This window comes from Triturus cristatus, chromosome 11 (assembly GCF_964204655.1).
Source record: "Triturus cristatus chromosome 11, aTriCri1.1, whole genome shotgun sequence".
Classification (NCBI taxonomy): Eukaryota; Metazoa; Chordata; class Amphibia; order Caudata; family Salamandridae; genus Triturus; species Triturus cristatus.
In genome coordinates, this window is record NC_140594.1 from 269,891,215 (window position 1) to 269,917,889 (window position 26,675).

At 53.7% G+C, this 26,675-nt stretch overlaps 1 long non-coding RNA gene across 1 annotated transcript in view; it reads left to right on the plus strand.

Moving 5' to 3' along the window:
- LOC146783993 (uncharacterized) overlaps positions 1–15,586 on the plus strand; it is a 29,393-nt gene extending 13,807 nt beyond the window's left edge. Inside the window, exon 3 of the long non-coding RNA XR_014970346.1 lies at positions 13,933–15,586. This is a non-coding gene — a long non-coding RNA (uncharacterized LOC146783993). The remainder of the gene's footprint in view (positions 1–13,932) is intronic.
- The last annotated feature ends 11,089 nt before the right edge of the window (positions 15,587–26,675 follow it).

The window sequence follows — 26,675 nt, forward strand, 5'->3', positions numbered from 1 at the left end:
CAAAAATGAAATCCGCTAATACAGGTGTTTTAAAGGCAAAAAGTTTGCCGCCCCCAACAGGGCCATAGGCACACCTCCTCTGTGTCAGGGGGCATGTGGGTGCAAAATCAGCAAGTGTGAAGCTTAAGGTTCTGTCTGTATTTTTCTAATAGTTTCAGAAAGGTATTAATAAGCAGGATTTAGAAAGGACAGCACCACGGTGTATGTGGACCCAATCTCCAGTCTAGTTTCTGGCAGATTATGGTCAGATAAATGAGCAAGGCAGCTTAAACCTGAGAACAGAAGCTGTTGAAGTATGTTCTTATAGCTGTTCTTACATACCAAATGTCTCATTGAGCATTCATGACCAGATCGACCACATTTGTAAAAGTATTGTTAGTTTGTAAATTTAATAATGACTTAATCTGGATTAGTGGAGTATTTGGTTCTGGTTGAATGATACATGTGGGTGTCTTGGTATGAAGGGGATTTAGCAGTCCTGAAGAATTAAGTCATCATTTAAATGCAGGTAAAGAGTTAAGTTTTCTGAATATGTATGTCTCTAACTGACCAAAGTGCCAAGGGTTGCGCAACCGGCCAGCTAAGGCCAGATTCAGAAAAGGTTTTCACTAATTTATTTGTCAATGTGTCTTTAGAGCACACAGCTTTCCCCGATGACTGGGTGTTATGCACTGCATAAGTGTTGCTTGATTTCTAAAGCCTTGCATATTTCCTGAACTACTGATGACACAAATTGACAGCCCTTGTCGCAGGATAGCTGAAGGAGTACCCTAAACCTCAGTATTCAAGAGCCAAGATTTTTTTATTTAATTTGATTTGGACCTCTATTGAGGACAACAAATAAAAAGTACAATTTGTTAAAAACAATTATGATATTTCTACTTTAAAACAATTTAAAGAAACTCTTTAAAAATGTATACAAATTATGACGGACAAATTCAGCAGGTGGCGATTTGCAAAGCATAATTAATCCATGTGCTGAGGTAATGACATATCTAAAACAGATGGACTTTAAATACCGGCATAAGTCCTCTACCAGGGTCGGATTTAGATGTGAATACTTTTGATGGTAGAATCCCTAAATGCAATAAATTAATACAGCACTGGACCCTGTGGACTAAAGAAAAACGTATTTATCTTTGTGGCGATTTATATTCTATAGTTTCTACATATTGTGCATAATGTTTTAATTAAGAACAGTGTTCAACATCCAGGTCGTAACCTATTCTTGGTGTCAAGTTCTTTAAAAAGAACTTCAAATGTGCTGGTGTACAAGATTTAGGGCAATACCAAGGTTCTTTTTAAAAGTATATTGTGATGACTCATTTCTAAAGGTCTCCAGTTTTAATATGTTCCTTAGAGGTCCTGAGTCAGCATGTAAGAGATTATTCGCCCATCTTATTATGTTGGAAATGGCTCTGGCAGGAGAGCTAACTAAAGATAACTCTAGGCGTAATGCTTGGGCTGGGTCAGCTTGGTCGACTTTTATCAATTTGCGTAGCAAGTTCCCTTCTCTTATTTTTACTGCATGCCAATTATTGATTGAAAAATATTCTAGGGTTTAGGATAAAATGGGAGGTGTTTTCATACAATAAACCTCAAGTAAAGAGTGAAAATGTCTATTACCGGAGAAAGAATATACCGCTGTAGTGTGCCAACATGGGCGTCTGCCTTAAGCCCTGTGTGCTGAAAATGGGAGGAATTTTGTATAGTTTGTGAGAAAATCCGCCCCAGGTAGGTGTATTCTTTAACTACCTCTATGGGTTTGCCACCGAGTGTCCAATTAAAATGAAAAAATAGCTTTTTTTCTCTAAAGGGTGCAACTTTTGTTTTAAAAATATTTGGCACTAAGAAATGTTCTTCTGCATAGCAAGTTAGCACATTTAAATTTCTTTGTAGGCCAATTGGTGTGAGATCTAATATAACAACATCATCGGCATATATTAAAATATGGATATTAATGGATGCCATTTTTGGCGGAAAATTGTATATTTGTAAAAACCTATCCGGAAGATCACTTATATAAAGGGAAAATAAAATGGGGGCTAGAAGACAGCCTTTCTTTAATCCATTCGACGTAACTATTGATCGGGTAAATCCTCTTTCACCCCCCATTTGAACTCTGCACCATGTTGCAACCTCAGTATGAAATCCAGTATTTGCCTTTTTAGTTAAACCATTGCTTAACCATTGGACACTTTTTCCTGAGGGTGCTGATGGGCAGCACATTTAACAACTGCAAGTTTGAGAGGTATCATAAGTAGCATAAGCACATACAGAACACCCGCCTTGTATGCCATTCTTTATGAGCGGTCCCATTGACATAAGAAAATCCAGTTTCATCCAGAAGAGCCCAAATTCATGAGTTACTCCAATAGTGTACTTTGAGTCTCAAAATATGGTAGCAATCGTTTGGGCAGGAAGTATACATGCACAAGTAATTCAGAAACATGACCGGAATGCACCTTAAGTAAACATCAACTCTCAACCACTTGATAATTTTTTTATTTTTTTTATTTCTTTATTGGGTTTTGAGCATAAACGACAAGCATTAAGAGATACACATTACCACTTAGGTGCCAATTCCGATCCGGTAAAAAGCGGGTACGAACCGTCGGACGGAGCCTTTTCTCCGTCCGACTCGTACCCGGTGCGAAATCCATCCGAAAATGCAAGTACGATTCGGACGGAAACACCATTTCCGTTCGAATCGAACAAAACACCGACCGAACAGAATCGAAACACAATTCCGATCCGGAAAAGCGCCGACCTGACGTCGGTACGCATCCAGCCTACGTTTCACGAACCAGGAAGTACGATTCGAACCGACGTCATCTCGCACGGAATATATTTACCGGCTGCCAAAAACTGCCGGGAAATCAGGACGACACACGCAAGGAGCAGCTGCACGCGACGAACAGACATGGACCCGAACCTACGTGCCATCCCTGCCCTCCTAGCAGTCCACCTGGCGTACAGGAACCGACGCAGACGCCGCAGAAGGTCAGCACAACAACCAGGGGCAAAGGGGGGGGCAGGACACACAACACCAACACATGGTACCAAATCATACATGGCCTGGACATACCTGACCATCAGGGCCTGGTCACCTCCAGGGGGTGGGGGCATGGCCAGCAACGCATGCGTCCGCCACAGCGGAAGTGGATGGTCACGCGAACCGGTACGTACCCTACCCAGGCCGCAAGAGCGTGGGTACGGAACGTACCACGCGTCCCCCTACGTCACTACAACAATGGCGGTACGGCCCGTACCCACGTCAGAAAGGCCTGGGTACGGCTCGTACCAGCATTGCTGGGGTCATGTAGGGGTACGCGTGGTACGATGGGGAGACGCACCGTACCCACCCACCAAAGGCATGGGTACGGGCCGTACCCAGGCATGCAGAGCGTGGGTACAGGTATGTACGGACCGTACCCCCACCCCAGCAGTGTATGTACGCCCCGAACCCCCACCCGTGTATGTACGCCCCGAACCCCCACCCGTGTATGTACGCACCGAACCACCACCCGTGTATGTACGCACCGAACCCCCACCCGTGTATGTACGCACCCAACCACCACCCGTGTATGTATGCACCGAACCCCCACCCCAGCATTGTATGTACGCCCCGAACCCCCACCCGTGTATGTACGCCCCGAACCCCCACCCCAGCATTGTATGTACGCCCCGAACCACCACCCGTGTATGTACGCACCGAACCCCCACCCGTGTATGTACGCACCGAACCACCACCCGTGTATGTATGCACCGAACCCCCACCCCAGCATTGTATGTACGCCCCGAACCCCCGCCCGTGTATGTACGCCCCGAACCCCCACCCCAGCATTGTATGTACGCCCCGAACCCCCACCCGTGTATGTACGCACCGAACCACCACCCGTGTATGTACGCCCCGAACCCCCACCCGTGTATGTACGCCCCGAACCCCCACCCCAGCATTGTATGTACGCCCCGAACTCCCACCCGTATATGTATGCCCCGAACCCCCACCCCAGCATTGTATGTACGCCCCGAACCACCACCCGTGTATGTACGCACCGAACCCCCACCCGTGTATGTACGCACCGAACCCCCACCCCAGCAGTGTATGTACGACACATACCCCCACCCGCGTATGCAAGGAGCGTACCCCCCACGCCAACAGTGTAAGTATGACACGTGCCCCCACCCGCGTATGCATGGAGCGAACCCACACCCGTGTATGTCATGAGCGTACATATTGTGAAATAGGAGAGGTGGGTGCAGAGTCCTCCCAGCAGTGCCCAGACACAGGAGGGGTATGTGCAGAGTCCTCCCAGCAGTGCCCAGACACAGGAGGGGTGGGTGCCTGACACTCCCAGCAGTGCCCAGAGACATGAGGGGTGGGTGCCTATCACTCCCAGCAGTGCCCAGACACAGGAGGGTTGGGTGCAGAGTCCTCCCAGCAGTGCCCAGAGACCGGAGGGGTGGGTGCAGGGTCCTCCCAGCAGTGCCCAGAGACAGGAGGGGTGGGTGCAGAGTCCCCCAGCAGTGCCCAGACATAGGACAATATACCCCATCAACAAGTTCAGTGACCAACAAGGGTGATACCCCAGATGCAGGTGGAGCCATCGCTGAGCCAGCATGGCCATATTGAAAGGCAACCCTCACACATCCAGGAAATGTAGACACAGCACAGCACAGCATATGGGAGACACCCTGCAGGGAAAATGGCCGGCTCCACAGAGGATGGAACACACCTTTGGACAATGTCACCATACAGTGAGAGCAAACATGACCAAATACCATTGGCAGAGACCTCTGTGATGGCACGCAGATGGCAGGGTACACCCCATGAGCAGCACACTCCAACATTTCACAGACCCCTAACACATTATCACCACCCCAACTCAGGGAGCACCAGCACCAACAGCAAGTCCAGGAAAGCATCAGTGTGCAAAACCAAAAGAAAATGCTTTATTCAGCAGGAAAATATCTCTGAGAAAATGTCCACTATGTACAAGGGCCATGGGCCAGGCCAGCAGCAAAGTCCGGGGGGGGTACACATCGGGACGTGTGTCCCCTAGCTTGCCTGCACAGTTCACATGTCCATTTCATCCACAGAAGAGGGGGCATCAGGGGGGAGGGTGGAAACAGGCACCGCAGGGACAGGAGGGGCAAGGGTAGGTGTTGTGGGTGCAGGGAGGGATGATTCCGCCACAGGGGGGGTGCCAGCGCCAAAGGTGGAGGACAGAATGGCGCTGCACACGTTGGCAAGGTCCCCCAGCGACTCCCCCGCACCCAATCGAACCACAGGCCCCAAGGAGGGGGGGGGGGGCAGAGGGATGGGTCGCAGCGCCACTGGGGGAGGGTGTGGACAGGGTGGGGGACTCAACTCCCCTGGCCGGGTCCTGCCTCCACCGCTTGCGGGGTGGTGTCCTCCTGGGGTGGGGGGGCACACTTGCAGTGGATGATGCTGTCACCGACTGTTGGCCTGGAGAGCTAAGGGGAGTGGATTTGGAGGGAGTGGGTTGTGTGGACTGCGGACTCCCACTGTGGCTGCGTGTTGTACGTTTCCCCCCCTGACCCAGTGGGTGTGCCTTCCTCACCCTGTGTGTGCGTGACAGGAGGTGTGCGCTTCGACTTCCCTGGTGGTGTGGTGCCTGTGTCTGGTGGGGTGCGTGCACGCTGACGTCTGGATGTGCGTGGGACAGGCACGGGAGTGGGAATTGTGGATGGGGCAGGGGTAGGGGGGGTAGGCAGCGCTGCAGGAGATCCAGTGCTGCACTCAGTGTGGAGTCTATTAACCTCAGCAACTGCCGTTGGTCAGACTGCGCAGCCGACATGCCCTCCATGTATGCCTCCATATGGGTCAGCACCTGGGTGTGGGCATGGAGGACATTTAGCATCGCAGTCTGACCAACCTGCAACTGCCTCAGGATGTCCACAGACTCCGTACTCACCGCAGCAGTGGTAACAGGGGCAGGGGGTGCGGTGCCTGTCAGGAAGGAGACATGTGGGGACTGAGCACGGAGGGAAGGGCCACGAGCAGGTGGGAGGCCGGTGATGGAAACTGAGGTGGCGGGGGGATGTGGAGGGCTGCCATCAGCTGGGGGGGCAGACTCCGCCACCTCTGGGAGCTCAGCCTCGGACCCGTCTGCGTCATAGTCTGTGTTGGCAGTCGACAGGTCCTCTGCCTCACTCCCTTCGGCCTCCGTGCCACTCCATGTGCCAGACAGGACAGCACTGCTGGCACTGGTGCTCAATCCCTCCTCCCGGTCCGTGCTAGTGTCTCCTTCCGTGTCCCCCGGCGATGCTGTGGGCAAGGTGAAGAGACAGGAGATAATCAGACACCTGTACACATATGTCACATGAGTCAAATATACATAGGTCACATTGCATAGCCTGAAAAGCAACAGGAGTAACACCTACAAAACAATGTACACATGTAGGCCATGGAACACACAGTTTGTCGACCCACCATGCCACTGAGACACAATGGAGAGCATGACACAACAGCAAATCACTGCACCTACATTTTTACAGAGGAGCCAGCCTCTGGGGACAAATGTGCACAGCATCTGCACCACACTGCGTCGTCAAAAAGGGATGAGCAGGAATCCTATCCATTTACTCTTGCCACATGCTGCAAAGGCAATACATGAAACCATGCCAAACATGACTGGGTCACTGCACCTTGAGCGTATGTCCAGTCAAACATCACACACAGGCCACACCCAGCAAGGAGGATGAAGCTTCTGACATGTAGGCCTTGTACGCACAAACCACCCACACCTGAGACAATCTCATTGAGACGGAGAAAGTATGTACACCTCTTACTCTGGGATGAAAACACATGGCCTCCACTAATTCATGACTGTACACACACTGCCCCTGGTGCGCCTGTCCACACATCATTGACAGGCAAACATCATCAGATTGTCTTAACAACACACACAGGTAATGCCCACTGTGAGTATGCACATGCAAAATGGGTCCCCCTGTACAGTGGACACATGTAGCAACCTGTAGGTCCTAACAGTTGAGCCCAGGGTGTGGAAATTTAGCTCGCAAACTGAACATTATCTGCGCCATCTTGCCCCTCCCCAGCACCACGCACCAGCGAATGCACGGCCGCCATTTTAGGCACCCCACTCTCTCCCCGCTCACTCTCGACCGCCAGCGCTTTCCCCTGGCGCTGCAAGCATCCCCCGCGCGCTGGCCACCCCCGCTCTCTCATACAGGCCATAAACCCTCTCCTTCTGCGCGACCCTGCTACGGAACCACTTCCGACCGACAACCCATACATGGTCATGCCTCTCCTTTGATAACCCCCTTCCTCTGCGCCCCATTGTCTGAACTGGTCCCAGGCCATCACCTAGCCCTGCGGATGCAGTTTATTGCCCCTACTGTAAGAGAAACACCCCACATCAAAGGGATTACAGTAGAATCAAAGCCCCTACCCCCTGAGACCCGGCCGGTTGCACACACCCCCGGGAATTAGCGGAATTCCCTGCTGCGCGATAGCCATCTCCCACTGCGGGTAGGGTGGGAACCTCTACTGTAACCATGTGTGGGAGTGGATCTGAGCCGGGGCTTCAGGGGATATTTCCCCGCACATCAAGGGAATCTCAAGAATGTACTATGTATAATAAAGCAATAAACCAGTGTATAAGAGACCAGGTCTCAGAGATGCAGTTAGAGCACCTCGTGACGATACCTTGCTGTCTGATCTGATGTGTTCTGCTCCGACGGAATAAAACTTTGTTTCCTGCCTTCCAGTCTCCGGCGCCTGCCTCTTTTATTGGTAAATCATCGAGTGGTATGAGAGGCGATTACCGCCGGGCAAATCCTTGAAAGATTATCGACTGAAACTGCCGCTACCATTTAACAATTGGCGTCCCAAACGTGGGGCCCATCAGCGACACGTGGATCCAGTGGGAGAGGTCCCGACGACAGAGTGAACGACTGCAACGATCGGGAGAGCTCCTGCCCAATAGACCCTCGTCTGGCAGCCGATCATCCGAACTTCACTGGTTCCGAGCAGACCTCTCTCGAGTGATCTACGGTCCTGACTGGGAACCATCAGGAGTGCCGCGGCAAATACGGAGAATAGAGGACGATCGGGCGCTGGAGGCGGAAGACGAGAAACTGTCCATGCGGTCCGGGTAAGGTCGTGAAATACGACAAAAGTGCGAAATAATTGATTGATTGTTTGAATACTAGTATTGCTCATTGATTGTTCTTTTTGAGATATTCGCTGTCTACAAACGGGGAGGAGTAGGAATACTCTCTCTCTCTCCCTTTGCAGATAGTGAAGGGTAGGTAACGCAGACTTTTGTCCCCGTTGAAACCCGTCGTGCCTATCTTTATCTCCCCATTGATTGATTGATTGATTGTCCGAACACTAGTTGTTCGATATTGGTTCTTTGGAGGTATTCTCTGCTTACAAATAACGAAGAATAGAGATATTCTGTCTAGTCTTTGCAAGCAGTGAAAAGATAGGTAGTGCTGACTTTTGTCCCCGTTGAAACCCGTCATGCCTATCTTCTCCCCACTGATTGGTAGTTGGTTCTGCCCGGACCGCTTATTAGAGGTGAACCATCCGGCTCCACTGGAAGGCACCCCTAATAAGGACATGTTCACTAAATATGGACTAGTCGCCGTAGCTTATAGCAAGCTGTGGCATAAATATACCAAGAAGGACCCCGAAAGTCAGTGGCCACTGATGGGATCCTTCGACGACCATAAGATAGAAGCACTAGAAATAGCTCTGCGTAGCAATAAGACGACGCCTACTATGCTTGACAGTATCGGCATGTGGCGCAAAGAAGCAACGCAACGGAAAAAGAGGGAAGAAGTAAAAGCAGAAAAGGAATTACGAAAGGCAGCTCACCTTGCCGCTAAAAAGTTAGAAGAAGACATAAAAGAGAGAAGGGAAACTAAACTAAGACAGGAGCCCGAAACCTCAGGCCAGTACGCTGTTAGGACCCCTTCTCTGCTCTACCCTGTATTGTCCTCCAAGCAGCAAACGAATGACGAATTACTGTTAGGTCCCCCGACCATTTACATGCCCCCTCCGTATGCACCCTCCCAATCGGTAGTGCAACACCCACAACCCCCGAACACGAACGAAAGCAGTACAGGGGCCTCGGCCCTCACGGCCTCCGCGCCGGCTGAGCCTCTTGTACTGAACCTAACGTCGACTACAACGCTAGACGACCATGAGATAGGAAAGAAAGAGTCCACCAGAATGAATCGGTTAACTAAAGATGAACGAGCAGGAATTGACAAGATAGTAGGGACGCTGGTGGAGCGAAAAGAAAGTGAGGAGTATATAACGGACGTGTATAAATCGTATGCCGACAGCCGCAGACGACACTTCGTCGTACGGCTCTGTTATCGCACCCTGAATACATATGAGAATAGGTACCACGATAAAGGTCCCGAAGGCCTAGCGGCCCTATATAGGAAGGTAGACATTGGGGAAGAAAGAGAGGGCGATGTAACGAACCTCTTCACTCGTACACTCGAGGTCTACCGACACCTTAAAGAACATGGACAGACAACCACAACGGAAACCCCCATGGCAACTAAGCCCCAGGGAGGAAGGGCCGATGCCATGATGCCCATTAAAGAAGCTGCCCCCTACTGGGTCCCCCCACGGGGTCAGGGAACACACGACGACATCAACCACCAAGATGCGAAGGGAAGGGTTGTATATAACTGGGTCTACCAGCCGTGGGACCGGCAAGATATTTTGACCTTTAGAAAGACCCTACCCGACTTGAGAAAGAACCCGACTGCCTTCTACACTGAATTAGGCACAGCCTTAGGCTCAACGATAATGACGTTAGCAGATATCGACTTGTTCTTTGGGCTATGCCTGCCGGCTGATGTGTGGAAACAAATCCGGAAAGTTGACCACGCTGAGCCGTTCGGATATACCTGGGTACAACTCGATACCGTAGATAAACAGCGAGAACCAGGACAAAAACCCCCTAGAGACCATACACCTACACCCTACAACGGACGGAGAGACTTAGATGGAAATCAATGTGCATTCTGTAGAGGGTTCGGACACTGGAAATCCCAGTGCCCGGTCCTTTTGGAACTGAACAAAAATAGGGACCCCAATAGACACAACCGGAAGTTTGTTGATACCCACCATCAACGTCACCACACTTGATTAGGATCACGTGCAATCGAGCAAACGCCATTTTTTTCCGAATACGCTAACCAGATCGCTGATACGTACAACGCTCCAGCAAAATAGTATGGTCAAACATTTTTTAATAAATTACAAGTATAACAACATTCCGGCAAAATGAACAGGATAAAACACGTTTTAAAACAACTATTTACATAACAGTCTGCTGCAACCTCCATCCCAAAGCCTTAACGTCCACGTGACACCGTCCTCGCCTCTCCTTCCTCAAAATTGCAACATTGGCCTGTTTTGGGCGGTCCCTCTTAGTTGACTTTGGGCTATAAAAGCCATGCAAAAATCCATTGACATCAGTGGCGAGCGATTGTGCGAATAGGCCGGAGGCTATACGAAGCGCCGAAGTTCTGGCAACACCAAGGCGGAGCCCGCCACGCTGTGCGGGCCTTTCCGCTTTCTCTTCTTCTTTCTTCAATAAGGGCTGATGCCCTGGCGGGGGGAGGCGACGCGGACGGACCTCCCCCACCTCCCCAGGTGGAGGCTTGCCAGGCACCCCAACCGCCTTTGACTCGCCGGCCAGCTAAGCTGCACCCAACCGCCTTTGACTCGCCGGCCAGCTAAGCTGCACCCAACCGTCTTTGACTCGCCGGCCAACTAAGCTGTACCCAGCCATCTTTTTCATCGGCCTGCTGAATTTCACCCTGGCACGCCGTGCGAATCTTCCCATTTGCTTCTTCCTTCAATAATGGAGGGTGCCCTGGCGGGGGGAGGCGACGCGGACGGACCTCCCCCACCTCCCCAGGTGGAGGCTCGCCAGCAGATGAGGGCACCCCAAACCACACCTTTCACACGTCGGCCAGCTGAGTTGCGCCCTGCCACTTCATTCGCCGTTCGGCTGAGCCGGCACCCCTGCACGCGGCCGCCAGGCAACCACCCAAGCACCGGGTTCACCAGGACTGCCGCTAGCGCCCGACGTGAGGAGTGGGCCCCCGCAGCAAGGTAATCGGGGACCCACCCCGGTGGTGATACCATCCAAACTGCTGTCGTCACTGCTACTGGAATCACCCCGGTGGCAGCACCACCCGAACTGCTGCTGTTACTGCTGCTGGCTCCTCTCCGCTGACTGTACCGAAGAGCTGCTGCTACTGCTGCCCTTGAACTCCGGCGGTCGACCCCTCCGGTTCCAGGCCTGGCCCACCGTGAGACAATTCTGGACTCGAAAGCTTGTTTGCTAGGGCATGGGCCCCACCCTTGACAGAATGCTCCCCTCAGCCTTGCAGAATTGGTTGGAGTCATTTGACATTCGACTCCTGCGGACTTCCGGTAAGGACAAAACCACCGCCATTGCTCTTTTGCCCCCGGGCGGCAGCCGCCTTGCCTCCGCTTGGTGCAGTGAGAAAGTAAAGCGTCGGCGGAAGAACCCGCCTGCTGCCCCGCCCTAAGAACAAACCGTGGCTTTGCTACAAGGTTGCAGTGTCGCCATGCTGACGCAAAGTTGACGCTAACGAAAGTTCTCGAACTACCGAAAGGAATTCTGGTTCAACTGCTAATTCATGGAAAGACTTAGACTGTGCACTGGCCCGACCCCGCCCCAAGATGACGCTGATGTAGGAGTGGCCTATAACTCCTTGTGGCGTTCCCGCCACGTGACATTTGTGTTAAAAAGACATATATATATATATATGTATGCGATGCTTTCACACATGATGGTGGGGGAAAGGGGGGAACCGATTTTTATGTTAATCTAGTGTTGCTCATGTTGCTCGACGCCTCTCACACCGTGGCCGGTCTATGGCGGCTGTAGGCCCGTATTTCCATACTGACATTGTTTTAAATAAAGGGCTTCTTAAAAAGGAATTACGAAATCAGTGTCATGACTAATCATCTAGGTTGTTGAAGGTTTTTCTTTTGAATAAATGATTGTTACTCCTAAGCGAAAGCATACAGATAATACAGACACAATTTGCCTAAAAATCTTTTTGTTTAACGGAATTTGTACCCATCACGCCTGCCCTTTTTTTTTTCAAGAATTGTCAAATCAATAATGAACTGTAACTTAAGGTATATGTCGCATGCAAGGTATGGTATCCTGCACCATGATACACGACCAATTGAGAAATACATGCACGATCAGGGAACGCGAATTTAGGAGATGAATGAACTAGAGCATCTTTGCCTCAAACTAAAGAATAATGGGTCCGTGGTATTACCCACCCCTGCGGCTAGCCTGGTACATGGTAAGTAGAACCTTTCGTGTCTGCGCGCGCTGGGGTATTTTGAATACTGCACCTCCCCTCCCCTCTTATTTCCCCTCTATAGGTCACAACGAAGTTCCGACTGAAGAGTGGAGTGGACATGGACCGCACCAAGTTCAATATCAGGGAAAACATAGACAAACGTTGTGAGATAGTGTGTAAAATTACAGACCACCATTGAGAACATGAAAAACTGTATGATATGATTGTGCGTGTGTACTACGATTATACGATATGAATGTGTATGCATTTCATGTTCGGATCACTTGAAGAGAGCGTCATTGTATGATTGAAGTGTGCGTCCACCGATCAAAGGGAGGAGAATAAAGGGTCAGACAACCCATAAGATGGACTACAAAATACTGAAGGTACGCAGCATGCATAGGAATAGAGGACAGGAAAGGAGAGGTCCCCGTGCTCGACGCAGCCCTGAGTCTCCGTCTTGATGCATGTACTGTCACACCCTATCCGGCATTTGTGTGTACGTGATCACCGAATTTATGTCTTTTCCCCGCTTGTGTTTTCTTACATGGAACAGACCCATGCTACTCCATGTTGTGTGTGCACCAAGTGGCCTATTATCTTACCCATCTCTCTCTCGTTTTGTGTCGTATGTACGCCAAAATAGCCTACTTGATGCACACGTCTCTCTCTCTCTCTCTCTCTCTCTCTCTCTCTCTCTCTCTCTCTCTCTCTCTCTCTCTGCACACGTCTCTCTCTCTCTCTCTCTCTCTCTCTCTCTCTCTCTCTCTCTCTCTCACTCTCTCTCCCCCTCCCTCGCAAAAGGCTCTTTCTTGCCCTCTTTCTTCTTGAATAAATTAACGACATACACCTCTTTGGTAAGTGTATAATTGGCCTGAACACAGTGGTGTTCGAACAAATTGACAGAAACAAAAACGACCATACTTTACCACGTTACTACCTCTCCTTTTTACAATCATTAAGCCTAAATCGGCTGAGAAGGAAAGGACAGGTAAGACGACTGATGTCTCCCAATCTGACCCTCAACACGGGGACTATATGTCAGTGGTTTTTGTTCTTAAAGGACACCATCTCCACCACCCAGAATTACCCCTGACCAAATTAGCCCGAAATAGAATGTCTAAAGCACCCTGTTCTCCCAGAAATAACTCCAGCCCTATACTAAGCCGGCTCAGAGTATCCCGAACGAAACAACTGATGGCCCTGTTTTAAGCTGATAAAGGGTCACCTACTGTATGAAAAGGATACTCATGAACGCATGACAGTAGCACCCCGCACTTACGGGTACTACCAAACCTTGTATTATAAGGCGCAGAAACCGACACCTAGAAGGCCAGACGATGGACAGGGACACCCACAGAACCCTGCACCACAGCAGTAATTAATAGATTAGTAACACGCACATTAACATCAGAATTAATAGGCACCAATCATGTAGTAACAGATAAGAGCATTTCCGCAACTACTCAATGGTTGGGAGAGAGAATGAAGTATGTAAATGTCTTCCCTGCCAAGATCTCTAAGACTTTCGTTTCTTATGACCTATTCAAGGATAACCTGCAGCCATCGGAAGAGAGGGGTCGGATGTGACGCACAGTCTGGCTGCGGATCATAAAACATCTATGACATCGACCAAGGGGGAAGCGACGAAGCAACAAGAGTGTGAGACGAGGCACCATTATCAGAACGATGAGCGCGAAGGGCTACATCGAGGCCCCTGCTCACTGACCAGCGTGCCTGAAGTCTTAACCCGTCGGGCCCGATTGATGGGCCCAGTGCTGAAAAGATTCTGCTCCCTTTGGTCCGCATTTTTGATCCGATCCCATGCCACCCCATTCTCCCTTCCTCTTTCATTTGGACTATGACTTTGACCTACTACCGAGGAACAAAAGGCCGGCACCCTGTCTCAAAAGTACCTGTGGTGAACTGTGTTAAGGAACAGGACTGTGATCAAAGAACAGTGAGTGGTCACACCCTGCCACGTGAAGAAATCGGATTTGAGCTGGACCTTACTTCCACCGCCGGTGCTCAACAGTGCCAACGAAAGAAGAACAACACTGAGAGCTTACCAGTGATAGCTCTTTATAAACAAGGACACTGGAAAGAAGAACCCATGTAAAAGTTGAAAATCCTCTCCCAACCACCTTATTATATTAACTATCTTCTTATCAAGTTTTCATGATGTTGCATCAATCACTTCCGACTGTACACTGAGAAGTTAAGAAAATGTAACTTTGTATAGTAACATTCATACAACACCAGCCATGTACACAACTATACTGCAACTTTGAATGTACTTCCTCCTCGCCTACTTTATCAAACTGTATGAGACAATGTACAAATGTGTCAGATTACTCCTGCCTACCCTAAAACGACTCTGTATCTTTAAAATGTGTGACGAACATTGACGATACTGTAACTGAAAGGCTAACAAAGGCGAATATTGGCCGGACAAGCTGGCGAGATATGTTAAAAGGGAGGACTGTGGAAATTTAGCTCGCAAACTGAACATTATCTGCGCCATCTTGCCCCTCCCCAGCACCACGCACCAGCGAATGCACGGCCGCCATTTTAGGCACCCCACTCTCTCCCCGCTCACTCTCGACCGCCAGCGCTTTCCCCTGGCGCTGCAAGCATCCCCCGCGCGCTGGCCACCCCCGCTCTCTCATACAGGCCATAAACCCTCTCCTTCTGCGCGACCCTGCTACGGAACCACTTCCGACCGACAACCCATACATGGTCATGCCTCTCCTTTGATAACCCCCTTCCTCTGCGCCCCATTGTCTGAACTGGTCCCAGGCCATCACCTAGCCCTGCGGATGCAGTTTATTGCCCCTACTGTAAGGGAAACACCCCACATCAAAGGGATTACAGTAGAATCAAAGCCCCTACCCCCTGAGACCCGGCCGGTTGCACACACCCCCGGGAATTAGCGGAATTCCCTGCTGCGCGATAGCCATCTCCCACTGCGGGTAGGGTGGGAACCTCTACTGTAACCATGTGTGGGAGTGGATCTGAGCCGGGGCTTCAGGGGATATTTCCCCGCACATCAAGGGAATCTCAAGAATGTACTATGTATAATAAAGCAATAAACCAGTGTATAAGAGACCAGGTCTCAGAGATGCAGTTAGAGCACCTCGTGACGATACCTTGCTGTCTGATCTGATGTGTTCTGCTCCGACGGAATAAAACTTTGTTTCCTGCCTTCCAGTCTCCGGCGCCTGCCTCTTTTATTGGTAAATCATCGAGTGGTATGAGAGGCGATTACCGCCGGGCAAATCCTTGAAAGATTATCGACTGAAACTGCCGCTACCATTTAACAAGGGTACAATGCCACCCTACCCAACCCATGGCGAAGACACAGTGAATGGCCATATTGTTGGATGACGCACATGATACCTAGGAAGAGGTGCCCCAGGGCACAGTAGTGCCCACACTCCTCCATGGTCCAGGATGGACATGACTGCAAATTAAGCAACCGTCCCTGCACTTAGCAGGCCTCCCACTCAGGCACATCATGTCAGAGGGCACACAATTGGACATGCATGCTGGAAGGCTGTACATTTTGGAGACACACCCCTATGTCGTGATTCACAATCAGTGCCAAGTGACATGGACACCACAATGACTGAAATTGGCCAGGGCACACGCAAGGTCCCCAGACCTGTGACACATCACCCCCACACATGATGCTGCTAGCATTGGGCACCTGCATAAACTGCCTGCCTAAATAACCTTGTGCAAGAGTGGCTACAGACAGACCAGGGAACACATGGCAAGGAGGGGAAGGGAGGGAGTGAGAACAGCACTGGGCTACTTTGGGGAGAAGTTGACGCACTGCACAATCAAACCCTGGCAGTGTATCCATGCAACTGCGCACTTACATTGGCTGGGGACACACAACTGACACACATGTACCTACCCCCTTCCTGCTGCTGCTTCTCCTGTAGGCGCCTGTCCATATCGGGGAAGACCACCGCCAGCACACGCTTCTGGATGTGGGTCAGACGACGGCACCCACGGTTCTTACGGCTCTCAGGTGAGTCCCCCAGCAGGACCCGTGCAATCCTCCTCGTCCAGCACCGGATGTCCTGCCAGCGTTTCCTCACCTGAGACAGGCCCCGCATCCGACCCTCTGTACCCCTCACGGCACTGACGGCTGTCCTCCAGATCTCCCCCTTGGCAATGGCGCCTACCTGTGAGGATGCAAAAGTGAGAATACATTAATCCACATGAGCAAAGACACAGAGACACACATATAGAACAATCCTCTTCATGAACAGGCCATGGTATGCATGCAACTCATTGCACCTTTGTCATAGGGACATAATCCACTGTGGAAGGCCAAATGCACTACGTGCCATTGAAAGTACACGGGTGGCATGAGGGGTACCACACACTCACTGACCAGGGATCACACTGTGCCTCACAGGCTACACCAGGATTATGTACAGCACCTCAAAGCAGTCACCTGCCCCAGCACACTGATGCTACCTGTTGGACAGGCCACACAAAGGGCTCGCTCCCTCCCCGCATGACAGGGCCCCAGCCCCCACCGGCTCCCCCGGCCGGGTCAAGCCGCCATCTTGGGCCCTGCACCACGAGGCCGCGTGGCCTCCACCCGACCCTAACCCTGGGCCTGGCCGGCCCCGACATCCCGGCACCACCCTCCACCCAGGAGGTGAGCGGACCACTTGGCAGATCAATGGGAGAACGAAGCGTCAAGGGCTCTTCCCCCGCCAGGTGCCGATCGCCTCCAGCTCCCCCAGGCGCTGGCTCCACCCCCTGCTGGGTGTCTGGACACCTTCATCCCGGGCCCTCCGACCTCCAAGTGCGAGGGTCCGGACATCAAAGGGCGCCTGCCCTATAACTGAGGCAGCTCCGGAGCAGGAAGGCAGTTGTATCCTGGAGTCGAGAGACACCGAGAGAACTCTGCCTTGACGGACTACTGGCGCTGCCGTAGCCCTATCTTGCGAACTATCGTCCTGCCTGCTGGCGCTGCCGCGGCCTTCTGCAACATCCATCCTCGCCGGGACCTGCTGGCGCTGCCGCGGCCCGTTGTATCGACCATCCTCACCGGGACCTGCTGGCGCTGCCGCGGCCCGTTGTAACGACCATCCTCACCGGGACCTGCCGGCGCTGCCGCGGACCGTGTACCGACCATCTCTACCGGGACCTGCTGGCGCTGCCGCGGCCCGTACCAGCTAAACCACCAAGCTCGAGGATTGTGAGCTAATCATCATTTCATCCGAACTACCAGACTGGTAAACAGACTGTCCCGCTACCCTTTCCCTATCCTGAGAGACTAAAATCGAGGGGACCCCTGAGTCCAGACCTCCTTGTACTATTTCATCGTACCGTACGAAGTGCATAAAGAACGCTAAATCTTCTCCTTGTGTGGTGTCTGTCTGTGGAGGGGGGAAGTTATTTATCTGTACGATCGCTGGAGACGGCTCTCCCCGGAGACCTCTCCCCTTGTCCTCGGCCGACCCTCCCGGTCCGTCTAACATTGGTGGCCAGCGGCGCGATCCGAATCAACGCGTAATCGTACAGAGAGTAGCTCACCCCACGACAAAACCACGATGTCAGCCAAAGATAGCGGTTCCACTGAAAGATTCCAAATGGATAAGTTGGAAGAATACAGCCACCGCAAACTAAAAGAATTCTGCATGGATCGCCGGGCCCTCCGACCGAAACAGTGTCACACCGGAGGGGAACGCCACGGCTCCCGAGGAGCGGGGAACGGGCCTCTCGCAGGAGGAGATCCAGGAAAGAGAAAGAACCAGATTACACGAGTTGGAAATGGCACGACTCAAGATGGACGGTGAACTCAAGTTAGCCGAGCAGAAACTAAATCTAGAGCATATGCGGCTCCGAGAAGAACGAGAAGAAAAGCAGAGACAGAGAGAGCTTGAGGAAAAGAGAATAACACTCGAACACGAGCGCAAACTGGCGGAAATAGAACTTCGGAAACAGAATAAAGAACCGGGGATGCCTGAGCGACCGCACACCCCGGGGCCAACCGAGAAAAAAGTCCACATCCCCAAGGATGTTGTCCGAGAGTATGTCCGAGAAGACGACATACAACAGTGGTTCAAAGCCTACGAGATCGCCATGACCTCCCACCGGATCGACCGGAGTGATTGGGGAGCCGGACTATGGGGGAGGTTCGTCAACGAAGGTCGCGATGCCCTGCTGCAGCTCCCAGATCACCAAATGTCGTCCTACGACCACATGAAGGCTGCCCTCCTCACCCGCTACGGCCTCACACCCGAGATGTACCGCCAGAGGTTCAGAGATTGCACCCGGATCCCGGGTACAACTTGGGTGGAGTACGTTAACTATTTCAGCCGAGCCTTCGAGGGTTGGATCAAGGGGAGCCATGTCACGACCTACGAACAACTCTTTAACCTTATGGTATGGGAGCACCTGTCGAACAACTGTTTCGTCGAGCTCAGGCAGCACCTCCTCGACAGTAAATTGACTGACCCCCGGCAGCTCGCCGCCGAAGCTGACCGATGGGAAAGCACCCGAGTGGGCCGGAGAGGGCCACACGAGCAGAACCGAAGCAACCAAGGCCAGCACCGTCCTCGAGGAGGAGGCCAGGGCCGAGGGAGAGACACCATCCCCGCAACGCCCGTGGCCAGCACCCCGCCCCCGGCCGGCCGGGGCAACCCCCCGATGCGTCCTGGGTTCCGAGCCAACGTCACGTGCCACCGATGCCAGCGAGTCGGCCACTACGCCAATGACCCGAGCTGCCCGCAGAACCAAACACCAAGGCCCCGCCAGGTAGCTGCCGCCGCCCTGGGGGAAGAACGACTATCAGAGGAACAGGAAGAGTATGAGCCGGCCCAGCAAGAGTGGGAGCCGGCCGCCATGGTTCTAGCGTGCCTAGGGGGAAAAGACATGGTCCCGCGGGCTCCCCTACCCGCCAACACCCGGAAATACGGCCAGTGGGTGACCATTAATGGGCATCGGGCCGAGGCCTTACGTGACACAGGCGCCAGTGTGACGGCCGTCCGCTGTCACCTGGTGAAACCCGACCAGATCCTGCCGAACATTCTCTGCCCCGTCCGCTCAGCCGACAATTCCGAAAGTCTGTGTCAAATGGCCTGCGTCCCCTTCGAATGGGGAGGGGTCTCCGGCATGTTGAAGGTGACGGTCCGGGATGATGCCCCCGTGGACTGCCTCCTGGGGAATGACCTCGAGAGTTCCCCGTGGGCCACCGTCGAGAGAAGAGAGCACCTGGGGATGCTGGGCCTCCCGGACTGGGCCTGCATAACCACCCGGTCCATGGCCGCCCGTGCTGTCCCCCGATCAGAAGAACCGGAATGGCCGGCACCTCCACCCCCGGTCGCCCCAGTAGAGGACAACGACGAGGCCAACCCCCCAGAACCAACGGCCGAAGGAGTCGCGCAACCCCAGGACCTTCCCGGCCTGGCTCAGTGGCATCAAGAAGGGGGGCCCACCCAAGAACAGTTCCGCCAGGAGCAAAAGACCTGCCCCGCCCTCGAGGGACTCCGACAGCAAGCCAGCGCCCAGAGCGCAGGGGACGCCACCGGAACTCATTGGGTCTATTGGGATAACGACCTGCTATACAGCGAACAGAGAATCGCGGAGCTAGGGGCCGGTCGGGTGCTGGTGGTACCTCTCCGCTTCAGAGACTTCCTACTCAACCGGGCCCACGATGTCCCCCTGGCTGGACACCTGGGCCAGGACAAGACTTACAGTCGCCTAGTGACCCACTTTTTCTGGCCGAAAATGAGGAACGACGTCCTGAACCACTGCCGGTCCTGCCCCACGTGCCAAGCCAGCGGGAAAAGTGGCCGTAAGCTGAAAGCCCCTCTGCAACCTTTCCCTGTGGTCACCACCCCGTTCGAGAGGGTAGGAATAGACATTGTGGGGCCCCTGGACCCCCGCACGGCACAAGGACACAGGTTCATCCTGGTACTGGTGGACCACGCCACCCGCTACCCCGAGGCGGTGCCCCTACGAACCGTGACAGCTCCGGTGGTTGGCCGGGCCCTAATGGGGATCTTCTCCCGGGTGGGCTTCCCCCGAGAAGTCGTCAGCGACCGAGGCACGAACTTCATCTCCAAATACATGAAGTCCCTCTGGCAACAATGCGGGGTCACCTACAGATTCACGACCCCCTATCACCCCCAAGGGAACGGACTAGTGGAGCGTTTCAACCGCACTCTCAAGGGGATGATTGGGGGATTGGAAGAGCCCCTCCGTCGCCAGTGGGATGTACTACTCCCGTGCCTCCTCTTCGCCTACCGAGAAGTTCCCCAGAAGTCCCTCGGCTTTAGCCCTTTCGAACTCCTGTACAGGCACCCTGTGCGAGGGCCCCTCAGCCTAGTCAGGGAAGGTTGGGAGTTGGCCCCCCTAAAGACCCCTCCAGACGTCTTCAAATACCTCCTGGCCCTACGCAATCAGACCCGGCGCTTCAGGGAGATGGCCAAGGCGAACCTCGAGGCCAGCCAGGAAGACATGAAGAGATGGTATGATCACAATGCCTCCTCCGTCGAGTTCGAGCCTGGTCAACAAGTGTGGGTGATGTCCCCCACCGAACCATGTGCCTTGCAAGATAAGTGGACGGGGCCCTTCAAGGTGGTCAAGCGCAAAAGCCCCGTCACCTACCTCATCGACATGGGGACCTCCCGGAACCCCCTTCGGGTCCTCCACACCAACAGACTCAAACCACACTTTGTGCGCTCAGAACTCAGCCTCCTGATGGCTACGGACAGTGGGGCAGAGGAAGACTCCGAACCCCTCCCGGACCTCCTGAAGACTCAGGAGAATGACGGTTCCGTGGACGGGGTCCGGCTCTCCGATGCCCTCACCCCGGAGCAACGCCAGGGCTGCCGGAACCTCCTGCTGCGGTTCGCTACCCTGTTCTCCCTCACCCCCGGGGTCACCCCTTGGTGTTTGCACGACGTGGACACCGGGGACAGTCCCCCTATCCGACACCGGGCCTACCGCGTACCAGATCGGGTACGGGCCTGCATACAAGAGGAAGTGGCCAAAATGCGCACGATCGGGGTCATCGAGCCCTCGGACAGTCCCTGGGCCAGTCCGGTTGTATTAGTCCCCAAGGCCGCTGCCCCCGGCACCACACCTGAACTGAGATTCTGCGTCGACTACCGGGGCTTGAACGCTGTCACCCGGACCGACGCTCATCCTATCCCCCGAGCGGACGAATTGATCGACCGGCTGGGGGCCGCCCGCTACCTCAGTATCTTCGACCTAACAGCGGGCTACTGGCAGATCGGTCTCACACCCCGGGCTCAGGAACGGTCAGCCTTCTCTACCCCCGATGGCCACTACCAATTCAGGGTCATGCCCTTCGGCATGAAGAACGCCCCCGCCACGTTTCAACGCCTTGTGAACCAGGTCCTGGCGGGGCTCGAAGAGTTCAGCGCTGCCTACCTGGACGATATCGCTGTATACAGCCGCCACTGGTCCGACCACCTCCTCCACCTCCAAGAAGTCCTACAGGCCCTCCAGCGGGCCGGCCTCACAATTAAGGCCGGCAAATGCCAAATTGGCCAAGGGTCCGTGACCTACCTTGGGCACCAAGTGGGAAGCGGGCTGGTGGCCCCGCTGCAACTTAAGATTGCTGCCATCCAGTCCTGGCAGCCCCCCGTCACCCAGACCGAGGTCCGAGCCTTCTTAGGGCTCACCGGCTACTACCGGCGGTTCGTGAAGGACTACGGCAGCATCGTGGGGCTCCTCACGGGTCTCACGTCCAAAAACCAACCAAAGCGGATTAACTGGACCCCCGATTGTCAAGCGGCCTTCGAGAAGCTGAAGGCCGCCCTGTGCACCGCCCCTGTGCTCCAGGCCCCCGATTACGGTCGGGAATTCGTGGTACAGACAGACGCCTCCGACCACGGCATCGGAGCGGTTCTTTCCCAATTGAACCCTGAAGGTCATGACCAGCCGGTGGCCTTCATCAGTCGACGTCTCCTGGCCCGAGAACAGCGCTGGAGCACCATCGAGAGGGAGGCCTTCGCAGTGGTGTGGGCCCTCAAAAAGCTCCGGCCCTATCTCTTCGGTACCCACTTCCGGGTACAAACCGACCATCGACCCCTGCAGTGGCTGATGCAGATGCGGGGGGAGAACCCAAAACTATTGCGCTGGTCCATTTCCCTGCAGGGAATGGACTTCACGGTGGAGCACCGACCGGGCCAAGACCACGCCAACGCAGATGGCCTGTCACGCTTTTTCCGCCTCGACGAGGAGAGTCCCCAAGAAGATGGGTGACTCTCCCCGCCTTCAGCTGGGGGGGACGCATGTTGGACAGGCCACACGAAGGGCTCGCTCCCTCCCCGCATGACAGGGCCCCAGCCCCCACCGGCTCCCCCGGCCGGGTCAAGCCGCCATCTTGGGCCCTGCACCACGAGGCCGCGTGGCCTCCACCCGACCCTAACCCTGGGCCTGGCCGGCCCCGACATCCCGGCACCACCCTCCACCCAGGAGGTGAGCGGACCACTTGGCAGATCCATGGGAGAACGAAGCGTCAAGGGCTCTTCCCCCGCCAGGTGCCGATCGCCTCCAGCTCCCCCAGGCGCTGGCTCCACCCCCTGCTGGGTGTCTGGACACCTTCATCCCGGGCCCTCCGACCTCCAAGTGCGAGGGTCCGGACATCAAAGGGCGCCTGCCCTATAACTGAGGCAGCTCCGGAGCAGGAAGGCAGTTGTATCCTGGAGTCGAGAGACACCGAGAGAACTCTGCCTTGACGGACTACTGGCGCTGCCGTAGCCCTATCTTGCGAACTATCGTCCTGCCTGCTGGCGCTGCCGCGGCCTTCTGCAACATCCATCCTCGCCGGGACCTGCTGGCGCTGCCGCGGCCCGTTGTATCGACCATCCTCACCGGGACCTGCTGGCGCTGCCGCGGCCCGTTGTAACGACCATCCTCACCGGGACCTGCCGGCGCTGCCGTGGACCGTGTACCGACCATCTCTACCGGGACCTGCTGGCGCTGCCGCGGCCCGTACCAGCTAAACCACCAAGCTCGAGGATTGTGAGCTAATCATCATTTCATCCGAACTACCAGACTGGTAAACAGACTGTCCCGCTACCCTTTCCCTATCCTGAGAGACTAAAATCGAGGGGACCCCTGAGTCCAGACCTCCTTGTACTATTTCATCGTACCGTACGAAGTGCATAAAGAACTCTAAATCTTCTCCTTGTGTGGTGTCTGTCTGTGGAGGGGGGAAGTTATTTATCTGTACGATCGCTGGAGACGGCTCTCCCCGGAGACCTCTCCCCTTGTCCTCGGCCGACCCTCCCGGTCCGTCTACCTCAGCAGAGTACACAGACACACACAGGCACAGGACAATCACATGGCATTGCCAACTGCGGGTACACACCTCACTCTGCCCATGTGCCAGTAGACGGGGGGTGTCACAGGTGTGGGGCTGGCTCAGCACGGCATGCACACAGCACTGCTCCCTGCTCACATCGGATGGGCAGGCTATATCCATCCCTCATGCAGCTTGTGTGCAACACTCCCCATATGCACTCACCCACATGACAGGGGACTTACACACACACCAATGTGCAGGGGACGAACACGGCCTTTGGACACTCACAGCACAGGTACACTGAACAAACACACATCCATGGGTACTGTCACTTGTCACACTGGGGGGAACACAGGATCACATCAGGACTGTGGAAACAACATCCCCAGGAGGAGTAGCCCGGCAGTATGTGGCATGCACCATGCATTCATTGTCACAGTAGGCACTATGCAAGTGAGGAGTGCACACAGGAAACACAGCATGCACTGCATGGGTGACATGAGGCCTTCCACACCCTGGGACCCACTCTAAACACCAGTGCATGTCTGTCACACATGGACACAATGCCAGAAGTCACTGTCACACAAAAGGGGCACAGTCTAAGCTAGTGGAGTCTGCACTCACCTGAACCCCTGGTCGACCATACAGGCTCTGGTACTGTGGGAGGATCACATCTATCAGGGCAAGGTTCTCCTCCTGGGTGAATGGCTGTGACCTCTCCACAGTCCTGGACATGGTGCCAGAGGAATCACTATCAGCAGCAGTGGTCATGGATGAATGGATGTGCAGGCAAGTGCTCTCTCATGGGACCTGGCTGGCTTATATCTGCCTGGCTGGCCTGTTCATGTACAGGAGTACAGATTGATTGGTCAGTCACATTTGCATCCTACGTTTCATCCAATCCCTTCAAACCTACCCCAGTGTGTGGCTTTGCATGGTTTCAGTTTTGATGATGATGTCAAGTCAACATCCACTTTGCAACAATGTAGATTCTTGCAAACTGACTTCTGCTGGGCACCTGGTGCTCAAATTCAAAAATCAAACTCGGTCTCCATGGCAACCATCATGCATTTAGGCCCTTATACTTGGCCCTCATGTGTCCCCTATGTGTTTTCATACATGTACACACAGGTACGGTGCGTTCCACGCCCTAGGGCACCCCAAAAGCAGTGATACGGACCGGACAAGCGCTTGTACGGTCCGGATCACAACATGGGCGCTGGCGTATGCGTACGCCACAGTAGTACGGACCGGACAAGCGCTTGTACGGTCCGTACTACTGTGGCGTACGCCAGCGCCCATGTTGTGATCTGGACCGTACAAGCGCTTGTCCGGTCCGTACCACTGTGGCGTACGCATACGCCAGCGCCCATGTTGTGATCCGGACCGTACAAGCGCTTGTCCGGTCCGTACTACTGTGGCGTACGCATACGCCAGCGCCCATGTTGGCCCAGGGACCCTATACACGCCCTCAGAGCGTATGTACGGTGCGTTCCACACCTGTCAGTGGTGACAGGCGGCACACAGACAGGAATGGAGCGTCAGATTTTGCCAAGGGTGGACACCAATGCATTGTCTGTGCAATACCACATGTGTGTGACACAGGTGTGTCAGGATGTGATGTGGCACATTACCCCTGAGGTGTGGGCAAAGCATATGTACGATGAGCTGTGTACACATGTCGTGTGTAATGGTGCGCATTGTGCCACACATCCCCTCCACTCCTTTGACATGTGTGCATGTCGTACACACTAGTAGAGCCATGAGTCACTTGCATGTCCCAGTCACGGACACCCGCACCTGTCCCCTGATGCCAGGTACACGGAATATTACACATGACATGTGAATGGCTGCGTTGCACGCTGCAACCATGTCATGTGTGTGGCATGTGTTTCCATGATTTGTGTATGTATGCAACTACACGGAGTATCAAAACAAGTACATATCCACATGCTCTCAATGTATGTATGTTCTGTCTCGACATGTACTCCTCCAAGGCAATGTGTGTGGCCTGTCCTTTTCCTATAACATGTGACCAGTGCATATCGCATACACCAACCTGTCTGTACCATACGCATCCTACTTCTGCACATGTGTGGATGTCTGTGAATCCTGTGATGCGTGTGCATGTTCACTTACACTGGCCCACAGCTAGTCTCATGCCATGTCATCGTGAGCTTGCCCCACTCCGTTAGTGGCTGTCCCTTGGTAGGAGTGTCACCTGCCTGGCGTACGTGTCCAGGAAATGTGGCACAGACCTGACTCAGAATGTGGCATTTGTGTATTGGCTGTTTAACATGTGCTCAGTGCATTGACAATGTCGTCGTACAGTGCTCACTCTTCGGTGTTCCTTCCATTTCACTGCAGGGCTCCGCCTCTCCCTCGACGTATGCCAGACCTGGCTGCCCTGCATGAACAGGACTGTATACGCCGCTACAGATTCAGCCAACGGTTGATTGATGAGTTGACTGGCCGGCTGGAAGCACACCTCCTCCCGCGCCACAGGTATCCCAGTGCACTGACACCCAAGTTGAAGGTGATGGCAGCCCTACATTTCCTTGCCACGGGTACGTTCCAACATACCATTGCTGACGTCGGGGGCATGTCCCAGACGATGTTCAGCCGTGTTCTGCATGATTTCTTAGAGGCTATGTTGGTTCACCTGGATGAGTACATTAAATTCCCAATTCGTGAGCAGTTGACAGGTGTCAAGCGTGAGTTCTATGCCCTGGGAGGGATGCCCCATGTCATTGGGTCCATAGATGGGACACATGTTGCGTTGGTACCACCACAGGCACAGGAGGTGGTGTATAGGAATCGCAAACATTATCACTCCATTAATGCCCTTGTGGTGTGTCTGTCCAACATGGTGATTTCACATGTCTGTGTTCGCTTTCCAGGATCAGCACACGATGCCTTCATCATGAGGCGTAGCAGGCTGCCTGAAATGATGCTGCAGCTGCGGAACGAGCGAGCATGT